Source organism: Cnephaeus nilssonii (assembly GCF_951640355.1).
Source record: "Cnephaeus nilssonii genome assembly, chromosome: 5".
Taxonomy (NCBI): Eukaryota; Metazoa; Chordata; class Mammalia; order Chiroptera; family Vespertilionidae; genus Cnephaeus; species Cnephaeus nilssonii.
This window is the reverse complement of record NC_137076.1, coordinates 47135499-47149841: the sequence shown is the minus strand read 5'-3', so window position 1 is coordinate 47149841 and position 14343 is coordinate 47135499. Positions and strand designations below refer to the sequence as shown.

Sequence of the window (14343 nt, the reverse complement as noted above, 5' to 3'; positions counted from 1 at the left end):
CTCTCATCAAGGTATTAATAAAAAGTTTAATAAAACATTATAAAACTATAAAATAAAACCACAATATACATCTGTCTGACTCATCCTAGGAAAGATCTAATTAACATGTGTTTTGACTGTACTCATAAATTTTATTGGAGTGATTTCACACTTTAAATATAAATGCCTACTGAAATGTGGAACATATTTTTAACTATAAAAATAAGATTCCCCTGTGATAACATCTATCCTAAGATTGATTTTTGTGATGTTAAAAGTATCTTCTAATTAGCAATAGATATTCTTCTTAAAGTACACATGAATTTCTTATTTATAATCAAATCTTCAAGATATGAAAAAAATATAGCCATATAATGCAATAATTGTAGGAAGCAAATAAACTTGGCAGACTTATCCAACAATAATCTGGGCCACTGGTTCCAAAGTGGGAAGAAGGTACACTGGGTAGTACATAAAGGATTCATTTGGATGTAAGGGAAAAAAAATGATGCTGTAGGCAAAGGCTATTGAATGATCCTAAATATGATTAGTGTTATATATTAGAATGAATATATCAGCAACTATGTGGAGCATAGATTAAGCAAAGGAAGCAGAAAAGGCAGGCGAGGGGGTGCTTGAGAAATATGAATGTCTAAATTATGGCAATAGCAATAAAGTTTGCGTGTGTGTGTGTGGGGGGGGGGCGCTGTTAAGATATATGAAGGAGCTCAGCTCATGTGGCTCAATGGTTGAGCATCCATCTATGAACCAGGTGGTCACAGTTCAGTTCCTGGTCAGGGCACATGCCCGGTTGCAGGCTCAATCCCTGGTACAGAGTATGCAGTGGACAGCTGATCAGTGATTCTCTGACATCATTGATATTTCTATCTCTCCCTCTCCCTTCCTCTCTGAAATCAATTTTTAAAAAAGATACATGAAAAAGTTTGAGTCATTGCTGAATATTTGGATATTAGGGGATAGGAATAGATGTTATAAATGACTTACAAGGGCCTGAATGTTTGCCATGCATTGTGAAGGTGAATCTGAAAGAAAAGAAAGTTCTAGAGATTAAAATCATTTTACTGGTGAGCATCCTTAGTTTAAGGCACCTAAAAGCCATCCACTAAAACCTCATTGTTCATGGTTAAAATGTGTTTTGGACATATGCAGGATATATTGCCTTAGGCAACTTATTTAATATCTTGAGCTTCACTTCCTTGATGTATTATGGAGCTTTTATAATAACTAATTCATAAAATCATTCTCAGTATTAAATTTATAAGCAAAAGTTACCTTTTCCTAGCACTAGCCTTTACTTCTCTGTTGTTTAGAGTCATGGTTAGCCAATGGTTGTGTTACTGCATTAACTCCAGTGTCTCACTAAGAAAGTAGTTTTTGTCCATGTGAGGTGACTGTCGTTTAGGAGAACCAGATTGTTTTTTTTGTTTTGTTTTGTTTTGTTTTTGACAGCAGCAGGCCTTAAGATTCTGAGAGGTGAACTGAAGAGTTGTGTGGGTCTCCAGAGAGTTCTTCCGGATGACTCAAAGAAGTCATGTGTTTTCATTAGATAAATATAAATACAAATACAAAAAAAAAAAGCTCATTATATGTTAATAAATACTTTGCGTAACCATTTCAACATATTTATGGAAATAGAGAATATAAATTAATAATTCATTAACAACCTAATGGTCTGTATCCTAATTTATAGTTTTGATGTGATACAGTATCTTTTGTACGAAAGTGCTAGTTGTTGTATTCGTAAGAGTTGAAAAATGAATAACTCTGGTCCATCTGCTTAAGGCTGATAAGAACAATCTTCTCTTTATATACTGGAGAGCATTCATCCAAAGGAGATTGCTCACTCATAGGGTACAAGTGGTGCATAAAGGTTTGACACTAATAGCAAGCCAAGCACAGGCTCTGGTGTTAGACTCTTTTGAAACCCTGATTCTATTGCTTCCTCACTATGTGAAGTTAAGCAATTCACTTCCCTCCTTACATTTCTTATTTGTAAAAAAAAATATTCTAGATTTACCTGGAAGAGTGATTATGAGTAACCAATGCTGTGCATGTAAAAGTATGCAAAATTTTAGGCAATTTGCCTGTCATATGGCAAATAAAACATCATTATTTTATCATCATCGTTTTGAACTTAAAAGTGAGCATTTGATTTCCCTCCCTAAATTTTCATGTTATGCTATCAGACTTGTCCTTTTTTAATGACCTTTAATTTTATTGCAAAAATTATTTTAAGTCAATTATATATTCTCTATAAAATAATTATCTTATACACACGCATGTACACACATACATGTATTTATATTTACAAAAAAAACATTTTGCTGTTGATTTTATTCACTACCACTCCCTCCTCATCCTAATCTACATGAAAAGGCATTCCAATAAAGGTATTCTTAATTCAAAAGCCTGTTCCTTGAAAGAGTCTTTCTTTGATGAGCCTATAATAAGGTATGAAAGTCCTATGATTATGTAGCTTTAAAGCCTTTAATCTCAATAGACAGCAAAAGCAAAGAGTATATTGTTTTTCCATGTACTTTTACATTATGATTAAAACTCACTTAGAGGGAAATTTTATTTTATCATTTTGAGGACATGCATTTCCAGTTATCAATTCTAATTTTAAAAAAATATTATGTACCATTTATCTTATGCCTCCTAAGTAACTTTCAGATGTTTCTTTTTATTTGATAAATAGTTTTTAATGAGGTAATAATATGGAGGTTTGACTTGTATTTATATCTTAAAGTGTTGTTTAAGAGAATATAAAAGGAAGTTTCTCCAAATAATTACATTCCAGTGTAAATATCAAACTGACCATGTGAGAGAAAGGACTTACAGAGTTGAGGATAGTTGGTCCTGAGGGCACCAACATGGTTTCATAGTTTCAGTGCTCTTAGTTCTCTTGGCACTCAGTTCTCTCTGCTTCCCAAGTTCAATTATCTGATAGAAAATTGGATGGAAATTATGAAGCAAACATAGTTCACAATGCATCTTGTGAACTAATTTACATGAAAACAAAATGCAAAAATATATTAAATTAAAACATGGTATTTCCAATTTGAATATTGTAATAGCCTTTTCATTGTTATGTCTTGATGGTATTTCCAAATTGATGACAGTAACTTTTGTTAGGAAATTTGTCTTGGGAATTTGGTCCACATCTAGAGAATTATTTTTTTATCACAAATTCTATTTTCATTCACTCACTTCTGGGACTCCATTATTAACATGCTCCTTCTAGCTGCTATGTGTTCATTGCCAGGTGATGAAGACAGCAAGTTTGGGCATGCAGACCTAGCACCTAACTTGAGAGAGTGATTATTAGATAGCTAAACTTTTTGTTGTATCTCATATATTGCATTCACTGGAGGAGTTGAGGAGTGTTGTTGATTCTGTCCATTTCTATCAAAAGTTATGATGCTTCATAGGGAATTCAGCTAAAAGTGTTTACACAGGAAAAGAGCAAGATTGCACTTTAAGATAAAAGCTAAATAGCCTTTCAGTGTAGTGTCTGTGTTCTTATCACCCTATGAATTTTCATATCTTAATTGTATTTCCCTTTGTACTTCTTAATGATTTGCAATAGAAATAAATTTATAACATGATAATATAATATAGATCTATAATATGAATTATATTCTTTCTATATATAATGGTAAATTTATAAAAGAATTGATATACTTATTATATTTCACTAATATTACCTTATTTTTCATTATATATGTTCTTTAAAAAGTAGTATTATTTAATGATTCATTCATATTTGAAAGTATTTAAAATTTAATTGACTTTATTGATCATGATTTTCTAACATCATATTCTTCTCAAATACAAAGAATAATCTAAATATAAACAAAATTGTGTGACTTTTATTTCAAAAGTGTTTAGGGGGGAAAGCTTTATATATGTATATCTACACTAATAAAAGAGAAACATGCAAATTTACCATCACTCTGCTACGCCCACCAGCCAATCAGAACAAGTATGCAAATTAACCAAACTAAGATGGTGGCCGCCACAGAACTGGAGCAAGCAGGAGGTTTGGGTTGCCCCCAGCGATGGAGGAAGCCAAACTTCCCGCCCATCCTGGTTGGCCCTGGCCTCCGCTCAATGCGACAAAGTCTCAATTATAGAAGATAAATAAATCTCAGCTATGATGGTGGCCACCACGGAGCTGAAGCGAGAAGGAGTCTTGGGTTGCCCCCAGCGATGGAGGAAGCTAAGCTTCCTGCTGCCCTGGCCTGCCCTGGCCTCTGCTCAAGGCTACAAAGTTTCAATCATAGAAGATAAATAAATCCCAGATACTTGCTTCCAGCTGGCCCTGGCCTATGCTCAGGTCGCTGGGGGGCATGGCCGGCCTACAAACCACCACAGGTCCTTTGACCAGGCCGTCCCACGGCCCAAGGGAACCCCCACCCTGATCCGAGACACCCTTCAGGGCAAACCAGCTGGCCCCCACCTGTGCACGAGGCCTCTATCCTATCTAATAAAAGAATAATATGCAAATTGACTGTTACTCCAACACACAAGATGGCTGCCCCCATGTGGTCAAAGATGGCTGCCCCCATGTGGACACAAGATGGCCATCAGGGGAGAGCAGTTGGGAGGGACCTGGTCTACAAGGGAGGGCAGTTGGGGGTGATCAAGCCTGTAGCAGAGGGCAGTTAGGGGTGACCAGGCTTGCAGGAGAGGGCAGTTAGGGGCAAACAAGCTGGCAGGGGAGCAGTTAGGCATCAATCAGGCTGGCAGGGGAGTGGTTAGGGGGTGATCAGGCTGGCAGGTGGAAGCAGTTAGGGGCAATCAGGAAGGTAAGCAGGCAAGCAATTGGGAGCCAGCAGTCCTGGATTGTGAGTGGGATGTCCGACTGCCTGTTTAGGCCCGATCCTACTGGGATCAGGACTAAATGGGAAGTCGAACATCCCTCGAGGGGTCCCAGATTGGAGAGGGTGCAGGCTGGTCTGAGGGACACCCCCCCCCCCACCACGTGCAGTTAGGGGTGACCAGGTTGGCAGGGGATGGCAATTAGGGGTGACCAGGCAGTCAATTAGCATATTTCCTCCTTATTGGCTGTGGGCACCACCATCTTTGTGAGGGTGTGATGGTCAATTAGCATATTCCCTCTTTATTAGGTAGGATAGACCTTTTAAATGGACTTCTTTTACTTAAGAGATATGCATTTAACTTTTCTCCATGTCCTTTCATGGTTTGATAGCTCTCTTCTTTTTAATTTGTTATTGGTGTTGTTAATCCTCACCTGAGGATATTTTTCCATTACTTTTTAGAAAGTGAAAGGGAGGAGGGGGAAGGGAGAGAGAGGGGGACAGGAAGAGAGAGAGACATCAATATGAGACATATTGATTGGTTGCCTCCCACAAGTATAATACCGGAGCCAGGGATTGAACCTGCAATCCACGTATTTGCCCTTGATCAGGAATTGAACCCGGGACCTTTCAGTGAGCAGACGGACACTCTAATCACTGAGTAATACCAGCCAGGGAGATAGCTCATTTCTTTTTAATGCTGAATGATATTCCACTGACTAGATATACCACATGTTTACATGCATCTAATGAAGATATGTTAGTTGATTCTAAGTTTTGGCTATTTTGAATGAAGCTCTCCTAAATACTTACGTGCAAGTTTTGTTCTATGAGTTTGATGACATATCCACACATACAACTGACACCAATATAATAAATAGATATATGTGAATATATACCTACTTTTATCTCTATACCTATATATATTTCTATCTACATATATGAAATGTATTATTTCCTATTTTCACACACAGATCTGTGAATTTTAAGAGCTGTTTAGCCTCTAGTAATCACCACCAAACCAAGGTACTGAACAGGTCCATCACCCAATAATACTTTTTAATGCCTATTCTCTACAGTCAAATCCTGCTCCTCTCAACCTCTGTCAACTACGGATCTGTTTTCCGTTCTTATAGTTTCACCCTTTCCAGAGTAACATATGAATGAAATCATGTAGTATGTAACCTTTGAGGCTGGCATTTTTATTCTATCTAGTGCATTTAGTATTTCAACAAAGTAGCATTTGTTTTTAAATTGTTAGAGTTCATATAAAAGTCTATTTATAGTCAGCCATATTTTTTAAGTTTTGATTCTATAGTTATGTTTTGGCTGGTATTTGAAGCATGATAAGCTACATTCATGAAATGCAAAACATGCTGTAATATTTTTTAACAATATATTGATTAAAAGGTACTGGGATATTTTCCTCCTTGAAACATTAAATACTAAGATCTACTTTATGTATTATATTTCCAGGGCATAGTTATTATTTGATGTACAGTTTGCTGGCCTTTTCTATTTTCTCCTCCGTTTATTCTGAAGGAGGAAACATTCCATGTACTAGTTTGTCTTTTTGAGAAGTCAATTGCAACCTTAGGCTTTCTTACCTAGGATCTCCTGAGAAACATGAGACATGAGGCTTGTTTATTTCTTCCAAGCCTTAATTGTACTGGCAGAGGCTGCCCTTTTCCAGATGTGTCTTTTATTTCTCAAGTTGTAGAAACTGTTGAAAGGTTAGCAGAATCAGAGATTCAAGTGGAATACACTGTTCGTATAGGGGAGTGAAGGTTATTGCCACATTCCACAATCTGATTATAGCTTCCCATCAAACACTTAAAAATCTGACCCACTTGTTATCAGAAAAGTCAATATTTGCATTCTTTTGAATATGATGACCAGAAAGGGCTACTTGATATATGCACTTATCTTGTTTGCATTTAGAAGAAATTATCTGAAAATCCTCTAATGATTCAAAGACTTGATGTAAGTGGTTATTTCATTATTAGAATTAGTTCTGCTGCAACTTTAAATATAACAGACTGCATTTTACATTGCTTGAATTTAAAATAATTCACCAGAAAAGGGGAAAAATATCTCAGAAATAACTTCTTTGTTCATAAATTGTTGGATGTGTATATGGATAGCTATTTTCAAAATATCATCATACACCTGAATTTTTTTTTTTAATCTGAAAAGTACATGCAATAAAGGAGTTTGTCTTTCCTGGGGGTTTCTCATATTTTAATAAACCCAACTAGCATCTATTGAAAATTACAATGTGGCAATTTTTAATTGCTAAGAATTTTCTAAGCTCTAATCTAAATCTAAATTTCTTCTTTGTGAGAAATATTACCTATCACTAAAATTCATTTACCCATATTCCTGAGTTGTTGCTTTTTTGCCTTACATCACCTTTTTGTTTGTAAATGATCCATCTTCTGTTTTCAGTAGTTCTGTTAGCAGAAATACAATACAGTGTGGATGCCTTTATCTGCTTAGCTGTCTGTGACTTCCCCATTTTAACCCTCTTGCTTTGTGATTTGTATCCTATGAAACAAAGGAATCTTGCTAATTACCTCATGAGACTGAACTTTTCTACTTCCTCTAGATCCTATTTCCCTTTCCAATTTTGTGAAATCAAAGAAAATGCTACAGCTTACTGGAAGCATCTTTGAACTCTCATGAGTTTCCTCTGTTGCTCTTTTAGCAGTTTTAAGTTCAATCATTTATTTTCTCAACCATAAAATTTGTAGTTGCTCTTTGTACTTTCAGTTTGAAGTTTCAAACTGGAATAATTTAAGGTAAGGTTCTTCTCTGAGACTCATTTTTTAGTCTGTAAAATGATGACAAAATTGGACTTGGTAAACCTTAAATTTGATTATGTTTAGTGGTCTGAGCCTTATTAAATCTCTCAAAATCAAGTTAAATGTGGCAGATCTTTTGCTCATGGGGCATTTTAATTGAAGGTATGCTCAGGTGTGAAATCTTCCACAGAAGACTTTCATCCTGCAAGCTTAGAATTTGTTGAAGTCATTGAGTAGGAATATTGTTGTGGATTCTGTATTCCTCTGTTAGCTTTGGTAACTTCACTGGATGCTGTTTGGTTTTTGGTTTATATCCTCACCTGAGGACATGTTTACTGTTGAGAGAGAGAGAGAGAGAGAGAGAGAGAGAGAGAGAGAGAGAGAGAGAGAGAGAGATTGTTTTTTTTCCTTTATTCTACTGCTAACCGTGTCGAGTCACACTCGACATCCGAGTGCAAAGGGTTAAGGCATGTTAATAAATATGGAAGGGAAAGAAAAATTAGAGAATCATTATGTTTTCAAGCCCCAAAGTAATTACTAAATCAAATAAAGATCATCGGTGTGTGCTATATTTCAGGTGTATGTAGTCATGTTGTAGCATATGCGAAGAACATTTATTTTTCCCTTATGTGTATTTGCTCCAGTCCACAGATTGGGTTCAGATATATCTCCTGAGTTTCTCATTCTCCTAGACCAGTGGCTATCTAAGTCACATTCTTCTTATGGTAAAAGTCAGGAATGCAAAAATATAAGCACAATTGGATAAAGACATTTTTATTAAATCTACTGGCATCTCATTGATCAAAGCAAGCTACATGGCTAAGCTCAGCTCCCAAAAGAAGAAATGAATCATTCTCCCATTATTTAATCTATCACATATTAAATAGATATAATCTAATAAATAGTCTGAAAGTTTGTTGGACCTCAACATATTCATATACAAATATTTCAATATGGATTGCCTTTTTGATTCAGAGAGAAAAATAATATCTATTCAATTATGATATTTTTCATTTACAATTTAACTTAAGAAATAAATGGAATCTTCAGTTATGAAACATCCTACTATTATATTTCTGCTAATATGTGGCAATAAGTTTACAATATTGCCTGCATAGAAATATCGTCCAAAAATAATTAACTTTAACTTAAATTTGATTAGAAGAAAATAAGAGGCAAATCTATAATGTAAAATATTCTAGAAGACAAGTGTCATATACTCTTCAAAACACAGACAAAGAGACAGGGTTATTATTCTAGGTGAAGGAAACTAAGGAGCCATGCAACCAAATGCAATGTATGAAGCTTGACTAGAATCTAGACCCCCCCAAATCATAGAAATTTGAAAATTTAAGTGTAGACTATACAGTATATAATATCAATGGTACGTAGTGTTACAAGAATGCTCTGTTATATAGAGCACCATCCTTATTCTTAGGATATACATGCTAGAATACTTAGAAGTAGCATTCATGACATCTGTGCTTTACTTTCAAGAGCATGGGTGGGGGGGAGGAGGAAGGATGGAATAGAGGTAAGGAGGTAAGGAGGGAGGGCGGAAGAAAGGAAGGAAAAGTGCAATGTGCAATTTTAAACTGTTCTTATATTGTAAACTAGAGGCCCAGTGCACGAATTTGTGCACGGGTGGGCTCCCTCAGGGTGGCATGTGGGTATAGGGCCCCAGCTTGCACCTGCAGCCCCGCCTGGCACCCCGCCATGGCCTGGCACCACCCCCTCACCTGCTCCACCATCCCCACCTGTGGGGTGATCCATCAGGCCCGACCCCCCCCCCCCCCCCGAATGCCCTGTTCCCTCAGTGCCTGGGAGCCGGGTGGCGGCCCTGCCCCCTGCCGCTTTTGCTGGTTGCCATCTGTGGAGCGATCCTCAGGGCGATCAGGCCCCCACTTGCACTCGCCTTGGCCTGGTACCACCTGCTTACCTGCTCCACCATCCCACTGTAGTCCTGCTCTCATTCGGGGCCAGCAGAGCCTCTACTGCCTCCTGCTGCCAGTGCTGCATCGCCAACGCCCGCCATGGTCCACACCACCACCTGGTGGTCAGCGCACATCATAGCAAGTGGTCTAATTCCTGGTCTCCTGGTCGAACTCCTGGTTGAATGACCGCCCAAGAGGACAATTTGCATATTAGGCTTTTATTATATAGCATAATAAACATCAAAAGTGATGCATTATTTTCTGCATGAAAATTAAGCATGTAAATCAGTTTAATGTGATTATTTAGACAAAAGAATATGTAACTTTAATAACCATAAGTGGCCACTAAAAGGATTTTTTTAGTTAAGGGTTATTTTTAACACTTTAGAAAACATTAACACTGTATAACATTTTATAATCAATAGCATCACAAGATAAAGTATATGCATATACATCTTAATCTTATATATTTTAATTTACTTAAATGAGGCATCAGAATATATGTCTAGAAAGTTACCATGATTTGTGTATTGTTAATAAAAATTCTTAATAGCCATTATTTTCAATGGTTGTTATATACAATCTGCCTTAAACAGGCACAGTAGGTTGTCTTTGCATGTTTACAATTTAAATAAAAGTGGAAAGACCAATAACATTTAGTTTCCTTTTGATCCTGTTAGGACAATTATGAGTAATACATTGATTCTGCATTGTGATGACAGCATCAAAATAACTTACAGATTTTATATGGTAATTCCTGTGGTAATGTAACAGACATTTATGCATTATGGGTTCTCAATCCCTAATCAGGATATAGATCAGTAAAGAATTTTGCAGCAGGGAAACTTTCTGATCAGCCTAATTCTGGTTTGGTGAGTTGTGGCTCATTATAAAGAGATGATTATTTCACTTATGATTGGGATTTTATAACTTTAGGAGCTTTTAAGTGCTCTTTCTGAATGAATAAAATAAATTAGCCATAATAGTCACCATGGAAAATAGAAAAGATGATGTTCATTCCTAGAGAAAATTGCTTATCTAGATAGTACTGAAGGTTGAATCATGGGAACTCAGTCTTGGGTGGATTTGTAATTCTTGTATATTATGGAAGAATATCTTCTGTTTCACAGGTCCCTTGGGGTTAACTAGATATGCAAATTTCTCAAACCTAACCTTAAAGTTACCTGATAAACATTAAAAAAATGTATTCATGCTTGCATTCCACAGTGAGAAATTTTGATATTTATTTATTGGGAGAAAGAAATTATCTCAATCTTCTTTATCAGCCTCTATGAATATTTTGAATTAATTATTCTTTTTTAAAAAAATATATTTTATTGATTTTTTACAGAGAGGAAAGGAGAGGGATAGAGAGTTAGAAACATCGATAAGAGAGAAACATCTACCAGCTGCCTCCTGCACACCTCCTACTGGGGATGTGCCCGCAACCAAGGTACATGCCCTTGACCAGAATCGAACCTGGGTCCTTTCAGTCTACAGGCCGACGCTCTATCCACTGAGCCAAACCGGTTAGGGCGAATTAATTATTCTTAATACAAAATCATCAAAGAGAGGCTTTCATGATTGTATGTGGTGAACAAAGCAAGAGATGGTAATACCTATTCCTCGTCCCAAGAATCACCCTTTTAAAAACAAAAAAAATTAATTTCAGAGAGGAAGGGAGAGTTAGAAAGTGATAGAATCATTGATCAGCTGCCTCCTGCCTGTCTCCTACTAGGGATGGAGCCTGCAACCTGGGCATATGCCCTGACAGGGAATCAAACCATGACCTCCTGATTCATAGGTTGACACTCAACCACTGAGCCACACAGGCTGGGCCAGAATGAGCCATCTTTATTTCATAGGAGAATATCTTCTTAATCTTGAAGTTTTCCATTTGAGATTAATGTGGGTGAAAATGAAATCAGAAATGAAATGCAAAGAAGTAATCCAGTGACTCCATCTAGCCCTTCCCTTTACTTGATTTTGCAGTGGTAGAAGTTGGGTCTGAATATAAACACACACAGTTAAGATTTCCCCCCAATTCTTGTCATCAGAATTGGAGGGGTCCCTCTCAGTAGTATAACTTCTTTAACACTACCACAAGTGGGAGTACTTTGCATATTGCTGAGCTATATTTGAATACTTTTAAAAAACATTTTGAATAATTACTCTGTAATAGGCATATAACTGTTTTCCCCATATAAACTCAGTTAATCTTCATCATAACCGTTTGGGTTGCATATAAATAGAATATAAAGTAGTAATTATGTTGCTAATGCAGAATTCCTCATTGCTAGTGAAGAAACTGAAGCACAGTTTTGTTTATTTCAATTTTGATATTTTAAATTTTCACCCAAGGATATGTTTATTGATTTTTGAGAGAGAGAGACATGGATGTGAGAAATAAACATTAATTGGTTGCCTCCCAAACACATCTCAACTGGAGGTCAAATCGGAAACCTAGGTATGTGTCCTGACCAGTAATTGAAATTGAAACCTTTACCTGTACGGATGACATTCCAACCAACTGAGTCACCCACCCAGGGATCAATTTTGAATATTTTGATATCCCTTTATTTTTCCATGTATTAACTACTGCCCTTAATTTATATTATTTGTAAATGTGCATTATATTTAGTATCTCTTACCCATGTTCTCAAAGTATTTAACAGGATAGGACCTATCGTAGGTCTCAGTCATATCTTTATAGACACCCAGGTTTATTTGACATTATTTAAATACGCCCAAATCACCTTTCATTATTATGGTTATACCTGCCAACTAAAGCTATCATGAAACAAACTTTCTTTAAGTAATACAAAAGGTGAGACAATTTAGCATATGATTTCCTGGCTTTGATTGCATGACTAATAAGAGGATCTAAAAAATACTGCCTAAAGAGAATGATCAGAGACTGAAGAAATAGGTAAAGGGCCACACATGCAAGTTTTATTAGGATAGTAAGGAAATATCAATTTCTTATGATCAATGAGAAACTATTAAAGGAAGAATTTTAAATACTATATGTGATTTGAAAAAGAGAGATGGTGGTGTGATTAGGTTTGCATTTTGTACAAACATCTGTTGCTGAATGGTGGAGAATGTTTTCAGTGGTGCCAGAAAGAGAGGATATTAAAATATTAGAAATGCACGTGAGAGTGATGTATTAACTATATTAACTATAGTAACTGTATTAACTGTATTTCTGGTAATGAAGCACCACAAACATAGAAGCTTAAAATGAAACATATATTTTTCTAAGTTTCTGTGAGTCAAAAGTCTGGTCAGAGTTTAACTGGATTCTTTTCTGGATCTCTCACATGCAAGGTGTGAACCAGACTGGAGTCTCATCTCAACTGGGGAGGATTCACTTACAAGCTCATTTGGTTGTTGACAGCACTTGGTTTTCTGATGGGTCAAAGGCCTGTTCAATGGAAGGCCTTGATTGTTTTTGGCTGTTGACCAGAGGCCATCATCTTCAGTTTCTTGCCACTTGGTTCTCTTCATAGGGCAGCTCGCAAGAAGCTTGCTTCACCAAAGCCAGCAAGAGAAAGATGTTAGAGTCTTAGGGCATATCAGTACATTTCCCATGTTCTATAGTTAAGAAGAGAGTGATGCCTGCTGGTGTGGCTCAGTGGTTGAGTGTCAACCAATGAAACAGGAGGTCACAGTTTGATTCCTTTCTGGGAACATGTCCTGATTGTGGACTTGATCCCCAGTGGGAGGCATGCAGGAGGCAGTCGATCAATGATTCTCTCTCACCATTGATGTTTCTATCTCTCTCTTCCTCTCCCTTCCTCTCTGAAATTAATGAAAATATATTTTAACAAAGAAAAAAAAAAAGAAAAAGAAGAGAGCCATAGTTTCCTCCCACAATCATGCAGAGAGTAGGTGGCAGACAGGAGGAATTATACACATAGTGAATAATGGCAGGCAGGGAACATTGAGGACCATATTAGAATCTATATTTTAGTAACTTTGACTTGTATAGCTACTGTAATGGAAAGTAGTATAGAAAGATTTTTGAGATAATTAGAAATTATCATCAATTTGCTAATGAATTAAATAATGTAAGAATAGGAGAATGATTTCAAGAATTTTCAATAATTGGAAGAAAGATTATAATATTTAAATCAGTGTTTATCTTATTGTTTGTTTGGATTTTTTTGAGACATGCACAGTTTATAACTAGGTTTTATTTTCATTGTTTTTATAAAAAAATGACACTGATATATTTTATGTTCTGATATTTAAAGAAAAGGGAATTTATAGTTTTCAAAGAGGAAATCCATATTATTGATTTAAATATTTCCCCCAGGAGTGCTGAGGCAATCAATTCTTTTTTAAAATACATTTTTATATTTATATAAAATATAAATATATAAATATATATATATACACACTTTCAGGGGTGATTGACAACCTGTTATCGAATCTATTATCTAATCTGAAAACTCTACTTTATCTCATGAAATCTCTGGTCTGAATCATTTTACATGAATAAAATATAAAATTTAAATTAGCTTTTAATATTTACCATTGCTGTTATGATATTATGATAGTTATTGACCTATTCTCTAATATAAAATTATTATCATTTCCTAGAAAAATAATTTATAGACCCAGATGGAAAAGTCATTTCTTAATGATGAGCTAGCTCTTATTTTATGCAATTACATCACTTACAGAAAGTACACAAATGAAATAAAATCCATACCGGTTATTAACTCTAATTTCTACATTATTCACTTGAATTTCATTGTTCAAATATAACTAATA

The 14343-nt window shown here is 35.9% G+C and overlaps 1 protein-coding gene across 3 annotated transcripts in view; it reads left to right on the top strand.

The window, feature by feature from the left end:
• Positions 1 to 14343, top strand: part of FSTL5 (follistatin like 5) — a gene marked incomplete at both ends in the record, with an annotated part of 536981 nt that overhangs the window by 89401 nt on the left and 433237 nt on the right. The window lies entirely within an intron of this gene.